The sequence below is a fragment of the Gorilla gorilla genome, chromosome 22, assembly GCF_029281585.2.
Source record: "Gorilla gorilla gorilla isolate KB3781 chromosome 22, NHGRI_mGorGor1-v2.1_pri, whole genome shotgun sequence".
Classification (NCBI taxonomy): domain Eukaryota; kingdom Metazoa; phylum Chordata; class Mammalia; order Primates; family Hominidae; genus Gorilla; species Gorilla gorilla.
In genome coordinates, this window is record NC_073246.2 from 46,995,427 (window position 1) to 47,015,364 (window position 19,938).

Here is a 19,938-nt window from a genome sequence, read left to right on the forward strand (position 1 = left end):
ATATTATTATGACGATTGCTGAAAGTCATGCCACAGTTTAATTTGCTTTATACTTGGATTTGGTATACTTGATTTTTTGGTTCTGTTTTCTCTTTTTCCTGATTTCCTTGATTTTTTTGGTTCCGTTTTCTCTTTCTCCTGGTTTCCTTGATTTTTTGGCTCCGTTTTCTCTTTTTCCCATATTCTTGCCTGGCATGGAGTGGTAGAGCAGAGTGGGGAATGGAGTTGAGTTTGGATCCAGCGGTCGAGCAAGTGTCTCAACTCCCCTGCTCAGCTTCCTCCTCTGTCAGGTGGGGCAGGGAAGGTGCCCCACGCGCGGCGAGCGTGGTGAGTGGTAGTGTGGGGCTGCGTGCGCCCGTGGGCCCTGAGCATCAGCACTTCTGCCTCTCCGTGTCCTCTTGTTGAGAGGGACCACTGCCTTTCTTATGCTATCGCCAGCCTTTTCCAGCTTATTCATTCTGTTTCTTGGAACCCATTTAATTCATTCTTCTTGAAATATGTGTATTTTCTATTTTATTTCAAATTGAGACTTACCTTTCTTATAGAATTTGTTTTCTTCTGGGATCTCTTGATTTTTTAAAAATTGGATTTACTGAGGTAAAATGTACAGACAATAAAACTCTTTTTTTTTTTTTTTTTTGATACAGAGTTTCGCTCTTGTCACCCAGGCTGGAGTGCAATGGCATGATCTCTACTCACTGCAACCTCTGCCTTCCAGGCTCAAGCGATTCTCCTGCCTCAGCCTCCCTAGTAGCTGGGATTACAGGCGCCCGCCACCACGCCCGGCTAATTTTGTATTTTTAGTAGAGACGGGGTGTTGCCATGTTGGCCAGGCTAGTCTCAAACTCCTGACCTCGGGTGATCCACCCACCTCAACCCAGCCAAAAATTATTCTTCTAAAGTGTGCACTCTAATATATTCTGACAAATGTATGCCAGTGCCACACCACCAAGCAGCTGAGGTAGAGAATATTCTTACCCCAAAAAGTTTCCTCTTACCCCGTGCAGATGTCCTACCCATCAGGGCCCAGGGCGACCTTGTCTGATGTTGATGTCCCGTCAGATGGTTTGTATTCAGCAGAGCACCTAGACCAGGCTGTGAGGTACAGGTCCGCCCCTGGCAGCCCATGCCTTGTAGCTTCTGGGTGGCTCCTGGCTTGGTTGCTGTGGTGTGGAGCGTTGAGTGACCTCTGCAGAACAGCAGATGGTGCTGTAGGGCCGCTTCTAAGACTCAGTGGAGGAGGCTCAGTGGCGTTCTGAGCGGTGGCCACCAGGACAAACCTCCTGTCTTTACACCATCTGTGCGTGTGTGCGTGAGTGTATGTGTGTGTGCATTCCAGTGTGCGTCCAGAAGCCAGTTTCCTTCGGAAAACTTTCTGTTCCCTGGCGTTATTTTTACCATTTAGAGGACTTGTGAGGCAATGAGATGGAATACTTATAGCTGGTTTAATTCAGTGAGTGATCTGAATTGTAAATAAAATTTGATCAAGTAATTTATAAATTTGATATAATAAATTAAGTCTGCGGAAGGGGCTGATTGTGTTATGGAATGAGAAGTTTTGTACATCTTTTGCAATTCTAAAAATTGTGGCCGGGTGTGGTGGCTCAAGCCTATAATCCTAGAACTTTGGGAGGCTGAGACAGGAGGATTGCTTAAGCCCAGGAGTTTGAGACCAGTCTGGGTAACATGGTGAAACCCTGTCTGTACAAAAAATAAAAGTAAAAATAAATCAGCCAGGCGTGGTGGCACATGCCTGTAGTCCCAGCTACTCGAGAGGCTGAGGTGGGAGAATTGCTTGATCCCAGGAGACAGGTGGCAATGAGCCGAGATTGTGCCACTGCACTCCAGCCTGGGCGACAGAGCGAGACCCTGTCTCAAAAAAAAAAAGTTGTTACTTTGCTGTGTAGTCTTTGTGTAACATAATTTTATGATTCTATTGTTTTAAGCTTAATATTCCAAATAGGTAATAATTATGTTAAAATGCAAAAAATTAGCCTATACTCTCATGATCTAAATATGTAGTAGCGGTTTTACAGAATATATTTCAAAGGATTGCCATTCTGTTTTATTTTTAGTAGCCAGTTATAGAAAGTATTATTTTTAAATAATGCCTAAGAATCTTTAAAGAAATACCTGTCAATGTATGTTCCAGTTTAGTATCAAATTTATATTCAGAGCTCATAAGAATTTAAAAAGTTTCCCAGAGTCTGTAAATGGGGATGGAGCTGTCCTTCAATGATGATAGTCCTCCTAGGTTTGAGTTGTCCTCTGCTGCTAGCATAGTACCACCTGAGCTACCTGTGGGCCACCTTCACCACCCGTGGGTCCCTTCAGCCACCACAGGGTCACCTTAGCATCCCAGGGTCTCCTTAGCCATCCCAGGGCCACCTTAGCCACCTGTGGGTTACCTCAGCCACCAGTGAGTCACCTTAGCTACCCCAGGATCACCTTAGCCATTTGTGGGTCACCTTAGCCACCCTCTCAACCTTAGTCACTCATGGTCAGCTTAGCTGTTTGTGGGTCACTTAGCCACCCCTGGGCCACTGTAGCCACCTCTGGGTGTCCTTACCCACCCCTGGGCCACCTTGGCCACTCTGGGTCACCTTGTCTACCCCTGGGTTACCTGAGCCACCCTTGGTCACTGTCTGTGGGTGCTTGCTTGCTTTAAGCCACTTTATGCTACTGCAGCTAATTAAGGTCGCTCAATTCAAGTGTCTCCTTTTTTGGGGCTCCTGCCTTCTTTTTGTTTTTCAAATCGAACACCCGCTATACTCATTTGAGAAGTGTAGACTTTGATTTTTAACCCTAAGTTGCCTGGTAAAGTCACCTTTAAAGCCAATGGAAAAAGCTTAATTGAATTCATTTGTTTGAAGAGGTAGAGGAATGTTGCAAGTAGACTGAAAGTTATACTTAGTCTGTTCTGTTTGAAACCATTCTCATTCAGAAAACAGAAATGTGTTTATGTAAAGAAATATGTTATTTGACTTAATATTGTAAGGAATCTTAATTGAGAAAATAAGTAGTTGTGTTTTTTCTTTAACTGGGCAGCATTGTAGCGGGGTGGAGTGTGGGTCCCCAGGTTGAAGAGCTCTGGATTTGGAGTGGATCCTAGCACATGGCCACCATGTGACCTTGGGCAGTGACTCAGCCCAGCTGGCTGCCAGGCTGCTCCCCATGAGGTGGTGGGAGCCGTGTGGGATCTGCCTACTGGGTGTGCAGCTGCTGCGGCCTAAGCGGCATCCTTGCTTGGTCCCCCCATGAAATCAGGGGTGTGGCCTGGCTCCGTCATGTGTTTTGCAGGGGGATCTGAGGGGCCCAGAAGGTAAGAAATTGCCTAAGGCCCTTGGCTGATAGAAGAGGGAGCAGGGCTTTGACCAGGGGGACCAGCTCGTGACTCTGTGCTGGTTACTGCTTTACCAAAACCATGGCCATGCTGCACAGCTGCAGGCCCCACCCACAAAGGCCAAAGCTCGAACGGCATCTGTGATGCTTGTAAAACAAGTAGCAGCCGTGTCCCGGCTGCTGCTCTGAAACCTCAGTCTCCTTTACTGAGATTTGATGACATTTAAATGAGCAAATGCATGTGTAGTGATTGGCAGGTGGCCATCGCTCAACCGACTTCTCCTGTGCCCTCTGCTTCGGCAGGTGCCCTTCCTGGCTCCCTGCTTCTTCCTCTCCTAACCTCCTGGCACTGTGCTCCTCACTCAGGAATTGCACCCAGCATCACCTCTGCAGGTGAGTCCCACACCTTCCCTCTGCTGTCCAAACTCAGACCCCAAGTCCAGCAGCATCTTCTCTCAGGCATCTATAGACATCCACAACTTAAGACATCCAAATTCTCATTCCCTTGCCTTGCCATAATCTTCCCATCTCAGCAGCTCCTTCCTTCCAGGCTCTCAGGCTGAAGGTGGCCTATCCTTTCTTTTCTATCCCACATGGCAGCCAGGAGGCCTGTGGGCGGTGCCTTCAGGACGTGCCTCTTGTGCCCCTGTCCCCTACTCTGGCCTGAGTGTTCCTTTTAAAACTAGGTCAGAACTAGATTAAAGCCTGTGTCCAAGATGCTGCCACAGTCTCTTGCTGCCATATGACTGCCGTGTCCTCACTGTGGCCCAGGAGGTCCCATGTGCAGAGCCGCTGGGCCTCCGTCTCCTCTCACTCTCTGTTAACTGTGCTGCTGTCAGTCTGGCTGCCTGGCTGTTCCTGGGCGGTTTCAGGTGCTGCGGCTACCTAGAACCTTCCATCTTCCTTTCTTCACTCTTCCCAGCTGTCTTACGTCCAGCTTCCTCACCACCTTGTTGCAGTCTTTTCTGCAATGGCATCACCACTATGCCCTCCCACATCCAGCCATCGTCCTAGAGTAACAGGCACTGTTGTCCCCTGACACTTGATGGCAGTTAATCTTTTATGACCCCCATTGTCCCCACTGTCAGTTGTCTTTTTTTTTCCTTATTAGAACATAAGCTCCAGGAAAGCAGATGTTAACGTCTTTGTTCACTGATGTATCTCAGGCATTTAGGACAGTACTGGTACATAGTAGATGCTCAGTAAATAGTTAGATGAATGAATATTTGCTACTTTTCTTATTGACAGACATTTCTGAGGTACTTTAATATTACGTTAAGTAATGTTACAATTTCCCGTGTGTTGATTTTATGTAAATAATGAGTAAATTACTCTCATAGAGATTTTAGAATTCTAATAAACTCATATTTCCCCTTCTTATAAGAGTAGAAAAATGCTTTTAAGAGTTTTCCTAAATTAATATTCTGGGAACATTAAATTTTAGAACTTTACTCTGAGGACATAGATAAAAATAAAATTAATTAGATACCAGGAATGTCAGATGCTAAGTGGTGTATGGCTATTTGTGACATTCTCCTAGAATTAAACAGTTATTAGCTTACAAAGACATGGCAGCTGAAGTCAGAAATTGATGAACTTTTAAAGTTGGGAAAAAAAGAGCTTTAAGGTATCTTATTAAAATTGTAAACTGTCAGATTAATCATCATAGAAACCATACCTGATACAGTAAATCGTTGCTATTCTGCTTTGAATTTCTGGACTCTCATGAATCAGACATTGTATTTTTATGTTTCTCTTCAATAATCCTAAAGGTAGAAGAAAGAAATGGGAAGAAAAAGGAAGAGAACCATAGCTACGTTGTGAGGGCATTACTTCAACTCTGGTAACTTCATGTGAAATGACTACAAAATGAATTAATATGCAGTAAGAGAGCCAGTGCCCCACCAGGGCACCTTTCCACTTGCTGGCACACAGATTTACCACAATTAGGGCACCGCTTGTCCTGTCATGCCGGGAGAGTCTAAATTACTCTGACTTTCAAGAAACCAAAAATATGCATTTTTGATGTTAGGAAGATTGACTGTGCATTGGGCTGTGTCATTTGATGAGGAAAAAACCAAATGATCTCTTTATGAAAATGAAGGCAAAATATATGTAAATGCCATTTTAATCTAACTTTTTATATGAATGCAGAACAAATATGAAACAGGATTATACAGTGTGATAGTCAGGAAAGTAGCATGCTTTTGTGTTTTATAGACTAGTCTAAAAGGAGCCCCAGTAGACTTGGTCTTGTTAAACCAAGGAGATCTTGAGAACTGTTCTGTCTCCTTTGTGCCCATAGAATTGTAGCATGTGGAGGTGACCAAGGAACCAGATCCCAAGAGGCCTCTGCCACTGAAAGGAGATTTTTATTCTTGCGTTTCCTAGAGGGGGGGCACTCGCCCCAAGCAGGCCCACGGGGCACACTGGTGTCAGTCAAGGGGCAGAAAGGAGCCACAGGAAAGCCCAGGACAGAGCCTGAGTGGGGTTTCTGTGGGAAAGGCAGGGCAGGGCACCCGTGTAGGAATGGCTAGTGTGAACAGTTCCAGTGGGCCCTGGGCTGTAGGAGAGATCACTAGCTGCCTGCTACCAGGCCCTGGGGTGATTTAGGGCAGGCGGGCAGTTAGATAAGGGAGGTGGGTAGAGCCGACCACCTGCCTGGAACCCTGTGCTGGCTATAAGCCCTGGGAGGGCCAGTCTCTCCCTGTGTCTGTAAGGCCCACAAATGCCAAAGCATTAGGAATAAGAAAATGGACGTAATAGAATTGATCCTGTGAGGACTGGATGCCTAACTGCCACATACAGAATCTGAGAAAGCACAGCACAACCGCCTTCATTGACAAGACGGTGCCCAGAGCTCCAGACAGGCACACAGCAGGAGGATGCCGGCAGGATCCGTCAACAAGCTTACCGTGGTATCTTTCACAATGTCAACTGTCATCCCAGATTAATTTTTAATGACAGCATATCTCTGAAGATTGTGCTTTTAGCGTATTTTCACTTAAAGTCGTATCTCATTTAGTAGACTTGCCAGATTCCTGAAAAGTTACACACAAGCCAGCTGACCTGACCTTTGCCAGTCATGTTGACCACGTTCTCACCGAGCTGTGGACTCCTCACTAGGAGCCTTTACCTACGGCCAGATAGCTGTTGTCACTGCCTGTGGTGGGGTTATGGTTTCCGACTCACCTGATCCGTTCTGCCGGGATTTTAAAGTATGGGAGTTTAGGCATACTTTGCAAGTTGTTTCTTGAATATACTTTTCTGAATTGTGGCTTGCTATTCAAGTTTTGGTCTTTTAAGGTAAGAATTACAATGGAGATGGGGAAATTATACTTTTCTCATTTCAAGGAAAACAACAGTCATGAGTTATGTATCAGTTGGGAAACGGGGGATGATAGGAAGTTGCAAGGCAACCTGATTTCAGCCGGACCGGGACTCTCCCAGGGCTGCGTCCTGCTAGAGCCGGCAGGACACAGAATACCACCAGCAGCCTCCCTGGGAGTGGCTTGGCGTCTTGGCCACCTCTTTCCACGGATCTGGTGGATGTGGGGGTAAACTAGAGAGACTAAAGCCCACTATTGAGCTCAGCTTCCTGTAGAAATCAAATCAGATGAAAACCCTGACCCAGAGGGAGAAGGCAGAGAGTTGGACTTTTGAAAACGTGAGTGTGTCCAGCAACCAGGCAGCAACAGTCCTTGTTTTTATCGAACTTCTATAAGCACTTTATTTCTCCAGAATAATTTCATCATAAAGAATCCAGAGCTCAGACAGCTCTTTACCATCTGTCTTTTCCTTTTTTCTTACCCTGTGTTTGGCTTGATCTGGACTGCCTAAAACCATGACAATGTTAAGTGCTTTCTCCTGGGTAAAAATTCTGGCTTCTTCTCTAGAAATTCTGGCTCCACTTCTCAAATTGTTTCTGTCCCTGTTAGGAGACCCCTGGGGCCTTGGCTGGAGAGACAGTGCAGCTAGTCCCAGCAGCCACTGTGCTTGGGCCTGGCCAGCCCCTCCTCAGGGGTCACGGCACTGCTCACCTGGTGACTAGGTCTTCTCAGCCAGGTCAGTTCATGTGCTCTGGTGTTTCTGAGCTTCTGGCTAGTCCTCAGTTTCTCAGACCTGGTTAATCACAGTGTGGAGTCATTTTTCATAACTGTGCACCTCACTTGTTTGATGCATGGCAAGGGAATAATTAAATTAATAAACCTACAGAAATTCCCCCTTACAGTTTTCAAATACAATAAGTGAATTTCTACTATAAAATAGGTCCAAAGAGGTTTTATTGTTTCTTATTTGAAATAATTAAAGAACATTTATGTTTCCCTTTTGTGGTTTCTTGGTTCTAATCCTGTGGGTTGCTTTTGACGTCCTCTGTTGGGGATACACTGTGCATCCGTATTTAACAGGAGATCCCGAACTCCCAGCAGGGAGCTAAGCACAGATGTGTGCACAGATGCGTGCTTAGGTAAGGATTTTGTGCAAGGTGACTTGTAATATGAAACTGTAAAACGTGCTACCTTAGACTGGAGAGAGAAGGGGGTGGTCTGATGTTTTCCACATGCCTCTTTTACCAAAATGGGTCATCTTATCTGTCTCAGGCCAGGCCCCCGGCGGGGGCACAGGAACAGCACAGCTGCAGTGAAGGAGGGGCTCCTGCAGCCAGGCCGGCCCCAGAGCTGTGGGTCGTGCCCCGTGTGTTGCTCAGCGCGTTCTGCAGTTGCCCTGGCCTTAGTCCCCCATCTCGCTGTGATAGCCATGCAGGTCAGCAACTGTGAGCCTTCCTGGCTCCCACGCTGCCCCCGGCACCTCTCTCTGTTTCTGCTCCCAGCATCCTCTCAGCTTCTCTTCTGAGCCCCACGCAGCGGTTCCTGCTTTACCAGCACCACTTCTCCTCTGTCACCAAGAGAGAGCAAGAGGCTGCCGCGCCTGTGCCAACTGCCTGGTGAGGCTCCGTCGAGTGATGTGCAGGGCCTTGGGGTACAGCCCTCTCGAACTCACCCCACCAGAGGCCTGTCAGCATCACTGTCAGAAACAGGCATTCTCCCCTCCCAGCCCCCGTCACAAGCTAAGCATCTGTGAGAACGGAGGCTCTGCTTCCCCGAGGATCCTGCCCCAGACGTGGGGGCAGCCTTTGCAGACAGCTTCTGTCCCACTCACCTCCTCCTTGGTTTTCACTCCTTTATGCCCTCACGGACCTGCCCACCAGTTCCCAAGCCCTCAGGGCCATGGCAGCCTCCGTGAGGGTGTGAGCTGGGTAAAAGGAATTAAGGTGGAGTCACAGCTACCAGTGGCTGATTGCCCGTGGGTGTCAGGCTGGCCCTAGGTGCCCCATTGCTAGTTCACTGTCCCAGGACAGCCCCAGTATTGTCAGCATTGAAGGAAAGAATCCGGACAGGCAGCAGAGGCTCCCACCTGATGACACCGAGGCTCCTGCCTTAGCACCAGGGCCTGGGCTCCCCTTTGCTGTAATGCCGTAAAGTATGTCAGGAAGGTTTGCCCATGATCTGGTGGAGAGAGAAGAGATGTGACAAGGCGACTCTGGCCTGTGTGTCCCGCCCACAGGGGAAGCTTGGAGGAGTCGGTTTGTGAAAAATCAGGGCTCTGAGGGCACTGGAGCTGGTGCTGAGTTCTGCAGCAGTCAAGAAGTAGAGCAGAGCTGAGCTCCCGGCTGCTCATGGGCATCACAGATGCATTCGCCAGTAGCTGGGCTTGGCTTTGCTCTAACATCCGCCCCTCCTCTGGGAGCGTTGTTTCTCTCTCCCTGGCTGCCCAGCCCAGCTCCCTGGCCTGGCGAGATCTCTGCATCATTTCTTCTCCCCAGCTTCTCTCTCCACCCATGCCGCCATGGGAGAGTTTAGGCTGTCTCGTCCCTGACTGGCCTGAGGTAGGGCTGTGACTGTCTCCTTTTCCCTCTCTCCTGTCTTCCTCACCTATCACCACATAATCAGTCCACCTTCCTTACTGCTGGATGCAAACCTGCTGAGTCTCCATGGCTTTCAGGATGGAGTTCAAAGACATCACCTCAGCGTGAAAGGCCCTTTCAGGTCTGGCCCGGCACAACCCCGACACCCGCATGTCCCTGGGTGCAACAACATGGGCCCCAGGGCAGCTTCCCATGATGCATCAGCCTCTGCTGGCTCCTGATGTGGCCTCTGTTCCTGTCTTAGGCCCCTATTCCTCTCGGCAGGCTCCCCACTTGCCTTACTCTATCTCAGAAGCTCATCTTGACACCAGCTCTGTCCTCTGTACTGGGAACATGGAGCAGAAATCCATCACGGCTGCTGATCCGTGCATGCTGATGAGTTGCTGGCTGCCTCCTTGTGCGCAGCATCTGGGGGCACTCAGGTGGCCCTGCTGTCCCTGGGCCTGTTCCTGACACTGGCAGGGGTTGGGGCACCAGAGTTCAAATGGGGGCCGCATATCTTGTCTAAATCTTCCAGAGTTTTAAGTCAAGCCAGTGCACTATTGATACAATATGTTGTGTCTTCTTCTTTGACAAATACATCTTCAAAATGGAAAAAATATGTGGGGACCTATGGTTTTTATATGAATTAATGTTGGCAAAATATCAAAGACCACTGAATTTAACTGTTACTGTGCATATCTAGGTGTTCTGTTCAGAGGCCACTCATGTTTGAATGAGTAACAGGATCAAGACATGATTTATCAATAAGTGCATATATCTCCCATAACATTATTTTGTTTTTATTTCTGCAAATGACTAATCATGTTTTATATTAAGCATTTTCGGATAATGCTTGTTCTGTTGGTGCTCACGGCCTAATGCAGGGCTAGCGCACAGCGGCCTACATCCTGTTTTTGTGCAGTGTTTACATTTTTTAAAGAGTTGTTAAAAAATAAAATAGTGCAACAGAGACGTGGCCACGAAGGCTAAAGTACTTACTCTTTGCCCCTTTACAGAAAATGTTTGCTACCACTTCATCTAAAGGATTAAAAAATAAAACATGTCGTTGGGCCAGATGCAGCGGCTCACGCCTGTAGTCCCAGCATTTTGGGAGGCCAAGGAGGGCGGTTCACCTGAGGTCGGGAGTTCGAGACCAGCCTGACCAACATGGTGAAACCCCGTCTCTACTAAAAATACAAAAGAAATTAGCCAGACGTGGTGGCGCACGCTACTTGGGAGGCCAAGGCAGGAGAATTGCTTGAATCCAGGAGGTGGAGGTTGCAGTGAGCTGAGATCCTGCCGCTGCATTCCAGCCTGGGCAACAGAGCAAAACTCTGTCTCAGACAAACAAACAAACAAAAATGTCATTGAATTTGAAGTGTACAAAATTTGAATATCTTTTTATCAAAAATTTGAATTGTAAGGAAATAACAAAGCAAAAATTATAATTTTTTGTGTTTTCAAAAAATTATTTTTTCTAAATTATTAAAAGTTATAAAATATAAAGTAGTTAATATGAAATGTTTAAATCAAAATTGTTTAAAGCTAAGTTTTAAATTTAATACTTTGAAAATTTAGTTAAATCATATTAATAATTTTACAAGAGATAAAACTATTGATAATTCTGATGTCTGACATCTGTCTGATTGCTGACATGGATCCTGAGTCTTACGGTGTTTTGAGGGCCTCCAGCTACATTGGGGTTCCAGTGCCAGAGTGGCTGGCAGCCCCACCCTAACGAGAAGTGAAGGGGCTGGGCATGCTGTTTCCAGTGCTTTCATGAGATGCTGCTTTGCCTGGCGGTCGGGCCTGATGTCTCGTTGTTCCACCTGTGACCAAGGGGTCCCTCTTGAAATGTGTGTGTACTGACAGATGCCCTGGTGGCTCTTGTCTGATCCATGTCCAGGTTATTCCTGCCTGACCGTCACTTGTGTCAGGAGCCCAACACAAATTCAGGCACAAATTCAGTATACCACACAATGGGGGAAACATGTTCAAAGATTTTTACTTACAGGTCCTGAGCAGGGAGGGTGCCATGAGTCAGGAGGGCAGTCCTCTGTCCCTGGGTCATGCAAGCAGGAACAAAGGGTCAGGCAGAGAGAGAGAGAGCACTGCAGCCAACCAACAGAACAAATAAGGGAGTAGGGTGGGGTCACTTGAAGTGCGTGGGCAGGTGCCTGAGTGAAAGATGCCTCTAGGTTCTCATCTCTGGTACTGGCTTGAGCCACTGGGTGTGGTGTAGAACTACAAAGTGTCAAGGGTGGCTGAACTCTGCCGCTACTAGGAGAAAGTGCAGCTCATATTCCAGATAGATGCTGAGGCAATAGAAAATGAAAAGAATTCACTATGCTTACGCAGAGTGTGTCTGGACACACACAAATTTGAGAGTAATAAGAATTGCTTAATATGGCATAATTTCCTTAGGTGCCATGTGCAGTTGTCACAAGCATTGTACTAATTGGAATAATGAATTAGAAAGTGGATGTTGGTCATTATTAGGAAAAGGTACTTTGTTACACGAGACAGTAATTGCATTGTGCCAAGAGAAAGAATCTGACTAATTAATTTGTCTTTTTTTTCTTTTGCCTATGAGTGCTTCTTCTGCTTGACTCCTCCCCATAATCGGACTCCTTCCAAGACAGCCTAATCTTCAGGGCATTTGGATGCGGCTGCCTTTTGTTCTAGAGACGCAGGCCGTCTCAGGGGGGGTATCTCCCTGGGGCCTGAACAGCGTTTTTCTAGACAAGAGGAGGCTGAGGGCTGTGGGTTCTGCTGTGCCAGCCCTGAATGCTGGATCCCGAGCGGCAGAGGCACCAAGTGCTGTATAATGTGTGTATGTGATGTGTGTGCATGTACATGTGTGTGATGTGTGTCCCTGCTTGCCCCAGGCTGGCCATGGTACTGTGCTAGTCACAGACTGGCTGTGCTGATCAAGCCAGGCACAGTGGAAAATGGGAAGATGTTGGCGTTTGCCCCTCCCTTGGCTGTGTGTCATTCACCTGGGGCATGAGCTGTGCCCCTGCTCTGCAATAATGAACAAGGCAGGTCAGCATTGGTCCGAGACACGTGAGTTAAGAGAGGAGGAAGAGCGCTCTCTGGGGGCGGGGGGATCCGTTTGTCAGTGGCCTGCAGTTTCCTGTCCCAGGGATTTCACTGTTGACATCCTGACCACTCACCTGCACTTTATATGGAGCTGTTTTCATCAGCTGGCGTCTGCTGAGCCTCTGCATTGCGTTGTATGGTAGCCTGTTACTTTTTGCAGTTTTATTTTCTAAACTGTACTCTTTTATTGATAGATTTTTTGTATTAGGATTTCCATTTAAACAGGACTTTGGTACGTCTGCTGTGGGAGATTTGTTTCCCTAGAAGATTCACGGCTATCGTTCTCTCCCCTCTGCTCGTGGTGTTTTATCTGTGACTGCACTGAACGGTTAGCTGTTACATGTCATTCTCTGGGTGGTGTGCTCTGAAGTCATTGTGGTGTCTGGGCCCCTTCAGCCTAGTTCTGCCTAACTGCGGCGTGATGAATGGGCCCGAGGCAGAGAAGGAGGCTCCCTCGTCGGCAGGGGCTGCTGTTGTCGCAGCTGCCGGCACACGGAAGTGAGTCGCTGTGCTGCTGCCCCGAGTGACTGAGGGACAGAATGAGGCTGGGGCCAGCCGGGGCTGGCATTGGCGTGTCTGCATGGCGTCGTCCACCACTGGGCCTTTGCACATGGGGACCTTTTTCAGCGTCATGAGGCGTCGGTATAAAAGGAGGCGCAAGAAGCGCTCTGAGAGGAAAGGTAATTCATTTAGTTTTTATTCTTCAGTGTGAAGCATTTGTCTTTAATGCAATACAGAAGTGTTTTCTGGGATAGACGGCTGTGTGAATTAATCTTGCTGATGCCAGTTACTTCCTATTTTCCCTTTTTGAGTGCCTTTTTTGTTGTTGGCATTTTATAGAATTTTAGATAGGGGCACTTAAAAAGGAAGATTCAAAAACATGTCTGTAAACATGAATAGAAATCATTTAGCTTCAGGGTCTGGAGTATGTCTTTGGAAAGATATTTATAAAACTTTAAAGTTTGTAGCTTTGAGCTACAGAAAAGGTTTTTCTCCCAGAGACAGATGTTTATATGAGATTTCCTTTGCCGCACTCTTCGTTAATGACTTTTCTACATTAAAACTGTTCTTCATGCTGCAGAAAGCAAGGCTGAGCAACCATTGTGAAAATATTTCCCCTTTAAAAGAATGGAGAGCAAATTCCTTACATTCTGCACTCCAGGTTAATACCAGTTTTTAATTCAGCTTAATGTTTTAAGTCATTAAAATCTAGATTTTTTTTCTCAAAACCAGATTCAAAAGTTGTCCATGACTATACACATCACAAGCTACTGGTTTTTGGACCTAAATTGCTGCTTTAAAAGCTGTTGATGTTTTTTTTTCCTCTTTGTATAATATGAAATAATTAATAGAAAATGCCTTAGTGAAAAGATGTGTCTAGCCCGGAGAACAGCTGAACACAGGCATGATCAGTGCCTCTGCCTCTGTGTCTTGTGGGTACCCCCTTAGTGTCCCACCACCCCACAGGACTGGAGTACAGCGCTTCACCACCACAGGGCCCTTGGGACATGCTGTGGCAGGAGATGGCTGTTTCTTCAGGAAATAAAATTAACCTCGGTTTTTTGGTGTGGCTTCCTAAGAAGAAGAACAGATGAATCTCAAGGTCAGCAATCTTGTAATAGTACCTTGTAATATAGCAAAGGTAACAGCACCTAATGGAAGTCTGTGTCTGGGAGTGGGGAACCCCTGACCCTGGGCCCTCTGTGCACCGTGCTGCCAGGTGCTTGTGTCCAGGGCTGGGGATGCCACACCCTCGATGCTTTCCTGGACTGACGGGCAGTCTCAGGACAGCCGATCTGTGCGGCCCCCTCTGCCCTCACCTCAAGAGGTCACAGCGTTGGCCTGTTTTTGTTTCCTCAGTTAAGCTTTAGAAATTGAGATGTCACTAAGACAGGCAATAGGGAGTAAAACAAAGGCACAGGCAAAAACTAAAGGACATTTTTACCAATACCCTCAATTTAGAATTACCACCACTTTTCCCATGGACACTCATCACTAATTATTTAAGTTGGGAAAAATATTGAGAAGTACAAGAATAATTCTGTCATCATTCTTTTGGAATTTACTGTGATTCAAGCTTAAAATGTGTTTTTCATACATTCCATAATCTCATTCTGCAGTGGGAAAACCACTCTCAACTATGTTGCATTTTCAGACCAAGGTTATAAGAAATTGAGAGGGTTATAAGATGTAACAATGAAGCCCACATAGTAAATGGCTTGTGTTCCTTGGTCATTCCTATGTGAGTAAGTTCATTGTGAGTGTTATTAAACAGTATCATGTTATGTGTTAGTTCTCGCTGTTGATATTTTATAATAAGCATTATCTTTGAAACTAATAAAAATACCTTTGAAATTATGGATATTATTAAGATTGGCCATCACATTTATACCAAACTGGCAAAGTTTTATAAGATGTAAAATAGTCTTTTATACTGTATATTTCTAAGGTACTGTAAATCATGTGTATTGCATGGTTTTTTTCCTAAGACTGGTACAATGTACGCCTTTTAAAATGTAATTCTTTGATGAAAACAATGTAGTAGCAAGTTACGGGTTTTAGTTGGCTTCAGTGGCAATATAATTTCAGTGATTTTTTTCATCACTCCTGAATTATACATGCAGTTACTCCCTTCCACAGGGCAAATAATTGACTGTTGACTGTGTGTGAGCCTCAGATGGATTAGCTTAATCATCAGGAAAATAGGGCTAAAGAATAATGTACCATTTAAATAGTGGCCAGAGTCCCCATCAAGCAGACACTGCCACCCTGGCAGATGCTGCCAGCACGAGACCTGGGAGAGGTCTGGGAGCCACAGGGCAGGATTCTGAGGAGCAGTTAGTGCCCATATATGGAGCACTTCCTGCACCCAGCCGGTGCCCAGTGGCTGCTGCTGTAGCCTCATTCACTCACAGCACTGCTGCTAAGTTCATGACCAGTGGGAGGGGAGAGAGATGGGAACAAAGAGGCAGTCCTTCAGTCCCCACCCTCCTGCTGTCTGAATAGCATCCTATATTTCCAGATGTATTTCTCACTGAGTGTTTTGTTTGTCCCCTATGTGATAACATCCTTATCTGTGCTTAGTCGTGTATGCACATGTGAAGACCACTGTCCTCTGGCAGCAGTTCTGAGTGTTTTAGTCTGAGGCTGGGCTCCCCCATGTTTCCAGGATAGAGGTGAACAGGGTGTGGGGACCTCTGTGGAGCTGGAGGTCCAAACGTAGAGAGGCCTGCTCCCCCTGAGTACTTCTGGAGGAGAAGGCCTGGAACTCCTGACCTCCACCCTTCACAGAGTGAGCAGAGCCAGTTGGCCAAGGGGAGGAAGCAGGCGGCTGTCGTGCCAGCCTCCTTCTCTGGTGCCAGCCATGAGTCTCACCTTACAAAGAGAGCAACCCTTTGTGAGATGCAGAGCATGGTAGCACCTGGAGGTATAGGACGGGATGGCATTTATCCACCCATCCATATACCAGTCCATCTACTCATTGTAGTCCATCCATCTGTCCGTCAACCTATCATCCATCTGTTCACTCATTTACCCATCTACCCACCCATCCATCATCCATCCACTCACCCATCCATCCACCCATCTACCCACGCATCCATCATCCATCTCTCCATCTAGTCATCCATCTATCTGCGCATCTACCCATCACCCATCTATTCATCCATCCACCCACCCACCCACCCATCATCACCTATCATCCATCATCCATTCATCCATCCATCCACCCACCCACCCATCATCACCCATTACCCATTATCCATCATCCATCCATCCATCCACCCACCCACCCATCATCCATTCATCCAACCATTCATTCATCCACCCATCCACCCTCATCACCCGTTACCCATCATCCATCATCCACACACCCACCCATCATCCCCCATCATCCATCATCCATCCATCCACCCACCCACCCACCCATCACCCATTACCCATCATCCATCATCCACTCACCCACCCACCATCACCCATCATCCACCCACCCAACCACCCACCATCACCCATCACCCATCATCCATTCATCCATCCATCCGCCCACCCACCCATCATCCATTCATCCATCCATCCACCCACCCATCATCACCTGTCATCCATCATCCATTCATCCATCCATCCATCCACCTACCCATCATCACCCATCATCTGTCATCCATCCATCCATCCACCCACCCACCCATCATCACCCATCACCCATCATCTATCCATCCATCCATCCACCCACCCATCATCACCCATCACCCATCATCCATCCATCCATCCATCCACCCACCCATCATCACCCATCACCCATCATCCATCTATCCATCCACCCACCCATCATCACCCATCACCCATCATCCATCCATCCACCCACCCACCCATCATCATCCATCACCCATCATCTATCCATCCATCCACCCACCCACCCATCATCACCCATCACCCATCATCCATCCATCCATCCATCCACCCACCCATCATCACCCATCACCCATCATCCATCTATCCATCCACCCACCCATCATCACCCATCATCCATCCATCCACCCACCCATCATCACCCATCACCCATCATCCATCTATCCATCCACCCACCCATCATCACCCATCATCCATCATCCATTCGTCCATCCATCCACCCACCCATCATCACCCATCATCCATCATCCATTCGTCCATCCATCCACCCACCCATCATCACCCATCATCCATCATCCATTCATCCATCCACCCACGCACCCACCCACCCACCCACCCATCATCACCCATCACCCATCCATCCATCCACCCACCCATCATCACCCATCACCCATCATCCATCTATCCATCCACCCACCCATCATCACCCATCACCCATCATCCATCCATCCATCCATCCACCCACCCATCATCACCCATCATCCATCATCCATTCATCCACCCACCCACCCATCATCACCCATCACCCATCATCCATCCATCCATCCATCCACCCACCCATCATCACCCATCACCCATCATCCATCCATCCATCCATCCACCCACCCATCATCACCCATCACCCATCATCCATCTATCCATCCACCCACCCATCATCACCCATCATCCATCATCCATTCGTCCATCCATCCACCCACCCATCATCACCCATCATCCATCATCCATTCATCCACCCACCCACCCACCCATCATCACCCATCACCCATCATCCATTCATCCATCCACCCACCCATCATCACCCATCACCCATCATCCATTCATCCATCCACCCACCCACCCATCATCACCCATCACCCATCATCCATTCATCCATCCATCCACCCACCCATCATCACCCATCATCCATCATCCATCCATCCACCCACCCACCCCCCCATCACCCATCAGCCATCATCTGTCATCCATTCATCCATCCACCCCCCCCACCCACTTCTCCATCAATCCATTGTTCCGTTCATCCAACAAGTACTCATTACACCCTTCTGCATGCTGGCACCAGGGGTTTGAACATGCTTAGGGAAGATGGGGGTAATGGGATGGCAGTGGCAGGGGGCAGCCACAGCTTTCAGGCTTGAGGTTTGTTCTGGAATGGGCCACCTGAAATCCCACTAGGTGCGTGAAGAGGATGGATTTATGTGATTTGTCACTGCTGCACTGTATGTGTAGTAGTGGGGAGGGATATTCTCCAGTATCTGGTGAGAAAGGAAGACACCATTCTCTAGCAGTGTCTGCCAGGAGAGGGGCCCAAGTAAGGAAAGTTGAACCCCCAGTGGACAGCAGCGTTATGGATAGAAGGCCCAGATCTCCTAGAACCTGTTGTAATGGCTATGTGTGTACCTTTCACTGCATCTGTGCTGATGGGCCTCGCAGCACAAGAAAGACTCTGCTGCCTGGGCAGGAGCTCCTCTCAGCTACAGGGTGCATTTCAAGCACAGGTGCATACACTCTAGGTTAACAGTTGAAATTCTAAAATAAGCATGTAGAAGTAGATTTGTGAAATTGCACTTGAAATACCATGGAAATTGGATCCAAAGCAGATTGAACAGTGCCAATTCTTAGTGCAGTTATAAGTGTTAATATTGAAAATAAAGTTTACATCGTTGTCTTTTTTTTCCCTTTGATTCCAGAAAATTAACTACAATTTTCAAATAAGCAGGAACTTACTTAGGTTGTGTTAAGTAGAGCAAAGTGGACAATCTTTCAAATGCATTGCTGCTGCATTTGCACTGTGAAGGACAGAGCACCTTCACGAAGGCAGGGCCCTGTGAAGGTTTGTGCTCTTGCGTGCCGGCTCTGACCTGTGATTTTGTTGCTGGATGTCTCCTTCAGCAGTTCATGTGGCTTTCTAAAGCTTGCCGTTGCTTAGGCATGCTGGACTGAGGCGGGAAACAAGCGCGTGGATCAGTGTGGCTCTGTATGTGTGAACATGTATGGACATATGTGCATAGGGTGGGGGTAACGAGGGAGAGGGACAAGAAGGGCCCGGGCTTGTGACCACATCAGAAGCAAGGGTGATGCTCTGTGGCACAGCTGGCCCTCGAAGTCACTCAGGGACCTAGGTTTCTTCCATCCTTAAGCTCTGTTCTCTAACAGAAGTCACCCTGGCAGTTGCTTCTAGTCCAGCAATAGAAAGATGAGAAAGAATACAGAGAAGCACGCAGGAAGCTGTGTGAGTTGGCCCAGATGCAGTGGCACACACCACAAATTGCACAGCACCCCCACGGGAGGCGAGCCTGTGTCTTTGCCCATCACCTCTTTCCAGCTGGTGTCCAGACCTCGGGGTGATCCCTGATTGTTGTTTCGTTGGTCTGGCTGTGGCTTTTCGTGGGCCAGCAGCCTGGGAGCCACACAGGGACAGGGTAACTGCGATAAAATACAATTATGCAGGAGAGGAGGCGGAAGGGCCCAGCCTGGCCCTGTCTGGCCAGCTTCCTGCACCCTGCACAGCAGGGAGCATCCTCATTCTCCAGACCCTGATTCTTCTCTGGTTGGGGCGGGAGAGGGGGACTCCCTTGTCCATTGTTCTCTCAGCCACTGGCTTCATCCTTTGGGGGTTCTTTCTGATCATTGCCTCCAGAGTCCCATCTGAAGAGGGTATCAGTGTAGAACACAGTGAGGCAGAATGTGGAAGCAAACGGGACCATCTGGAAGTTTTGCTCTAGGCCTTATAAAACACATAATTTGTTAGGTGTAAAATATATAGTATGTGTAGTAGTGATAATAGGATGGAATAAATGCCTTAGATTTGCAAAATTGGGTCAGAGAGTTTAGGGATCTTTGGTCCTGTACCAGTGACATCATTTTGTGGCTCTTGGGGATTTGGGGAGGGACCTCCCCGAGGCCACTGTGCAGCAGCCTCATGCCCAGGGCTCACAGGTCCCATATGTGTTTCCTCCACCAAAGCACCCTGAGCTGTCCTACCTTCCTCACATCCCCACACCCCGCGGGTGTCCCTCTGCTTAGCAGCTATTTATTCTGCCTGTATTTGGGCCAACTGCACAGGCTGTCTGAGACCTGACAGTATGCTAGAATGTACAGGGCATACAATATTTTGTGTAATACCATGGAAAAGTGTGCCGTTCTTTCGGTTGATGGTGGTTGCAGATAAGACTGCAGAGACA

The 19,938-nt window shown here is 47.6% G+C and overlaps 1 protein-coding gene across 13 annotated transcripts in view; it reads left to right on the forward strand.

The window, feature by feature from the left end:
• ADARB1 (adenosine deaminase RNA specific B1) overlaps positions 1-19,938 on the forward strand; it is a 161,286-nt gene that overhangs the window by 70,047 nt on the left and 71,301 nt on the right. For 4 of the 13 annotated variants that reach the window (XM_063702627.1, XM_063702630.1, XM_063702628.1 and 1 more), the window contains exon 1: positions 3,714-3,735. The exons of 7 other annotated variants lie outside the window; for them this stretch is intronic. The gene's annotated coding sequence lies outside the window, so the exon portion shown is untranslated. Of the gene's footprint in view, positions 1-3,650; positions 3,736-5,114; positions 5,186-19,938 lie in introns of those variants that run through there. 2 more of the 13 variants (XM_063702632.1, XM_063702626.1) reach the window with 2 other exon arrangements.